Raw genomic sequence first — 4939 nt, forward strand, 5'->3', positions numbered from 1 at the left:
TTCCATTCTACAACTTACTTTTCATAGATAAGATATTGTTAGAAAATTCATATTCGCCCTGGATTTTCACTCCTTTTTTCTTGTTTTCACTCCTTTTTTCTTGCTCCTTTGCCCTCTCACTTCCCACGAAAGACAGGGACTCTACTTTGGAGTTAATTTTCACAATCTCATTTCAAACAATTAAATCTCAAGTCACCTTTTTTTGTAATATGTTCAAGGCTCAATAAACCTTTGGTCTCTGCTTGAGACAGAGGGAGTGTAGGAGTGAAGAATCCCACACTTACTTGCCTTCCTTCTCCTAAAAATACCCTTTGCGATTGACCAAGTGCACGCCTTATTTTCTTCCTTCTCAGACAAATCGCTTTTGCATTGTCCTTAGAGCTCTATATTAAATCAAGAAAGTTTGGACCCTGATCTTACCTTTGAGACCTTGAACTTCCCACCTGTTTAATTCTTACAAATATAACATATTCAGGCCATGGTTAGTACTGCGGGTGAAGGAAGAAGAATGTGAAAAGCTGCACATAGTAGAATAGCACCATATGTGAATTTCATATAGTCAAGTTCAAGGGTGTAATGCTGACACACAGGGAGTGAGAAGAGGGAAATGATCAAATAGTCCGTGTTCACCCCTCACTGTTCAGGTGAGACCTGTGCCTTTGTCATCCAATGGACCAGGAATCCACAGCCAAAATGCAAGCAGGAATAAAAGAAGCTAATTGAACTTTGATGTTTCTAAGAGTTCAGTTCCTGGCATTAAGGGGCAATTTAAGAAAATTTCAGAGTTAACTTAGACTGTATACATGTGTACATTTTATTTTCACCTAATGTGCCCTCTTCCAATACCTACTTCTACTTAAGATGCCACTCTACTGAAATTTATAGGATTGCATAATGTTTTAACTAAAGGAAAACAAAGAGATTATTTGTTTAACCATCCTTATTTACTGTTGGGAAATTCAAGACCCAAAGAAAGGAAATGATTTAACACATTTACTGAATTTGGGGAGGGTAGGTAGAATTTTGTCTCCTTAATTCTAATGTAGTGTCTTTTCCACTAGGTTTAGAAATCAGATACCAAGCTTGTTAGAATTTTGTATAAAGTCATATTAACTGAAGTTTGAATGTCTGGGAGTAGAAATGGCAGCAGAGATAATAGTGAGGAATGTATTCTCTTATAAATAAAATACAAATGTTTAGAATATAGACATGGTTTTGTTTTTTTTAATTACAGTTTATTGGGGCAACAGTTGTTAGCAAAGTTACATAGATTTCAGGTGTACCATTCTATAATACATCATCTATATATCACATTGTGTTCACCACCCAGAGTCAGTTCTCTTTCCATCACCATATATTTGGTCCCATTTGCCCTCATCTACCACCCCTCTCCCCCCTTACCATCTGGTAACCACTAAACTATTGTCTGTGTCTATGAGCTTTGTTTTTTCATTTGTTTTTCTTGTTCTTTTGGGTTTTTTTCAGTTTTATATAACACATATCAGTGAAATCATATGGTTCGCTACTTTTTTTTATTTCACTTAGCATTATAATCTCAAGATCCATTCATGTTGTCGCAAATGGCACTATTTCATTTTTTCTTATGGCAGAATAGTATTCCATTGTGTATATATTTCTTTTTTAACTTTCTTTTTTTTTAATTTTTATTAAAATGTAGCTAACATACAATTATAGACATGTTTCTTTATTTTCACAGTAATATTCCCAAAGAAGTCTATAATGTAATTTTTTAGACTCATAAGCTTATTCACAATAGTGGAGAATAGACAGTTATGATTAAGAATTCATATTAATTATATTTTGATTCATTGAGTTTATTATTTTTGAGAAAAGTTAGCCATGAAATAACCCCATCTCTGTCTTCTTTCAAATGCTGTCTTATACTTGGAAATATTGTAATGATACCTCGGAAGAAAGTGACCAGCCCTGGGAAATACCAGAGTAAAATGTATAATAATAGCAGCAAAAAAAAAAAGAAAAGGTGTTGCCTTTCCCCACAGATGTCATCATTACAGAGCAGATATACAATTCTTGGTTCTCAAGCAAATGATGGATTTGTAATAAGGTTTTAGCCTTTGAGGCACAATTTTTCACCTGAGCTGTGTATTTGTCTGAATGAATTTGCATAGAGATGGTGTGGTTTGCATTAAGGTCAGTGTGGTATTTGGTAGCGAGAACGAGGAATAAATGTGATCTTTGTTTTGCTCATCCCAAACGTATATGACCTTGCATGAGTCACTGAATTTCTATATTTCACTGCCTGCACTCAGTATGAGGGTAATAAAACTGCTTAGCTAATGATGATGATGATGATGATGACGATGATAGATACATTTTAGCTCCATTTATTAATACTAGGTGCCAGGCACTAGGCTAAGCAGATATGCACTATCTTACTTAAAACTCCCAACAGTCTATGAAATAGCTACTATGATATTCATTATACAGATGGGGAAACAGACTAAGAAAAATGACATAGTTTGCCTCCAAATCATACCATTCTACGTGAAATGGAAGAACCAGATTTGAATCTGTGCTCCTAACCACCGTGTTATATATGAAAGCACTGTGAGAACAGCCATACAGAAATACAGGAAAGTTTTTCTTTGTATCATTCTTAAATACTCTTGTTGAAATCGAAGCAGTGGCTAAAAATGGTACTTGATTTACCAGATCCCGTTTTTAGAAGCTAACTGAAAATAATGCTTTAACGTTCTCCTCCAGCTATGCTCCCCTCCACACCCGGGCAAGTATGGCTTGTACAGCACATCACAGTTCATGAATGTTCCATGTTTTGTTTGTCAAATAATGTAATGACATTTAGGTGTGAGTAGAGTGTAGAAGAGATGTTCTTGCCCCCAAATAATTGAAAGGCTTTTGTATTGCTGTTTTGTATTGATGTTTTTAAAGTCAAAACTCCAACAAGTCTCCGGCTGTAACATTAATGACAACCTTTTACTGCAGTTAAGCTGAAATGCTACATAGGATAAGGTCATTCTTTACACTTGAGATTTGTTGAAGCAAAGTCTCCAGTGTCTTAGCTGCAACTTGAGAATAAATTGGATGTTACTCACCCTCAATGCTGTGGCCACAGAGGAAGGAGTATGTTTACCAAAAGGGGTCAGAGTTAGTCCCTCTAGGATGTCTTCCAGGTACTCACCCACTTATGTCTTAGTGGGTCAGTGCTTCCCAAACTGAAACACCTGTATCAGTCACTGGAGAGCCAGTGGCAAGGCAGATTTGAATTCAGTAGGTCTGGGGTGGAGCCAGATGGTGCTGATACTGCTGGTCTAACCCACTGTGGTTTCAGAATCAGGATAGAAAGGACCCTTCTGCATCCTAGTGGAAGGAATTGATGTATGTAGCTTGTCAACTTAGGAAAAGAAAACCCCTAGGCAGCTTGCTGCAATTCATTCTAGTAAGGTCACATGAACATTGTGCAATTGGCAAAATGCACATTCAGACATCCCCCTAAGTACAAACACACAACACATCGTCATCTTTCCCTTGGTAACTCTTACTCCCCTGCTCATTAAGTGTCCCAGCTGCTCTCCCCCAGAAGCTCCCCAGAACATCTCCCCACCTTTCCCAATGGCCCCATTCCTCCAAGACTTCGCCCTCTTTTCTGTCTCTCTAACCCCCATCAGAAGTCAGCCGTGGCCTGCCTCACACTCGCGCAACCTTACCCTCAAGCCGGTGCTGATCGAATCAATTCAAAGCCTTGATGCAAAAACAAATGAGTCAGGGAAGTTGGGTGGGGAGAGATTTGGGGGCAGAGGGAATTCCTAGGCTCCTTGAGATGATGCCACACAGACATGTTACTGTTTGCAGCCATTGGACTCACTGAGCAATTGCTCTTTCTACTTGGCAGACAGCCCCTTGTACTTGCCGCTCTAGACAATCAGGCTTCCAAGCCAACCGACATGTTCTTTTTGTTTCAGAAGTTCATAGTTTGTATGTGTTTATCAAGAAAAGGAAAGTAATAAACGTATTCCTTCCCCCTTGGGACAATATCTTCCAAATCTCTCATTTCCGTTCAGCCTTTTGAGGTTTGTCTGCAGCCAGCAATGCCCTAGACAAGTGGTAGATAACACCGGAAGGTAGCTTCAATTATTTTTCAATATATTCTGAGAGTAAAAGCGCCAAGTCATATATTTTAGTGAATAGACGCCACTGTAAAAATTCAGTGTTTCCTTAACTGGAGAACTCTAGGGGAGGACTAGGTGACAAGAGAAGTAATTTCATGTCTACTCTTGGTAAAGACTCTAGGGAGCGGAAACATTCCAAGAAATAACCGTATTTAACCTTTGTCCACAACTATTTATTTTCAAAACACTTCACAAACACTAATTAAACTGACTACTAGCTTTAAGAATAATGAGGGCCACAAGGCACTCAATTAGCCCCAGGGCTTTAATGGAAAAGCTTTTCTTCTATTTCTGGTGGTTCCTGAGTCATTTACCTAACTCTCCCTGCAGTCACTTCAGGACAATGCAGGCAGAGAGACTGTATGGCAAACTGATAAAGGGTCAGACAAGACCCGAGTCTTGAGTTCTTACTAGCTGTGTGGGCTTGCCCAGAGGACTTCAGATGTTCTAAGGTTCGGTTGCCCCGTCTCTGCAGTGAGGGCTCCTGAGTAGCACTTAACAAACTTTATGACATAGGTGGCGCTGTCTTTAGGCACACTGAGCGTAGTGCCCATGGTACTTTTCGAGTGTCAAAATAATACTTTTATCTCATTTAAAATCAAAAGAAACAATGAGCTTTAAAGTCAAAGAAAATGTTTTAGTATGTAATAGATCCATGTTTGTACTACTGTAGTCATAAAGTATCATTTTGAGTATTTTACTATGAAGAAAAAGGCCACAAAGGCAAAAGTGCCGAGGACCACCCAGAAGTCACAGTGAGCCCCGGATGT

The 4939-nt window shown here is 38.7% G+C and overlaps 1 protein-coding gene across 4 annotated transcripts in view; it reads left to right on the forward strand.

The window, feature by feature from the left end:
- The window catches only part of SGCD (sarcoglycan delta), a 405963-nt gene that overhangs the window by 120138 nt on the left and 280886 nt on the right, over positions 1-4939 (forward strand). The window lies entirely within an intron of this gene.

The sequence above is a fragment of the Hipposideros armiger genome, unplaced genomic scaffold (genome assembly GCF_001890085.2).
Source record: "Hipposideros armiger isolate ML-2016 unplaced genomic scaffold, ASM189008v1 scaffold_211, whole genome shotgun sequence".
In the NCBI taxonomy this organism is placed as follows: domain Eukaryota; kingdom Metazoa; phylum Chordata; class Mammalia; order Chiroptera; family Hipposideridae; genus Hipposideros; species Hipposideros armiger.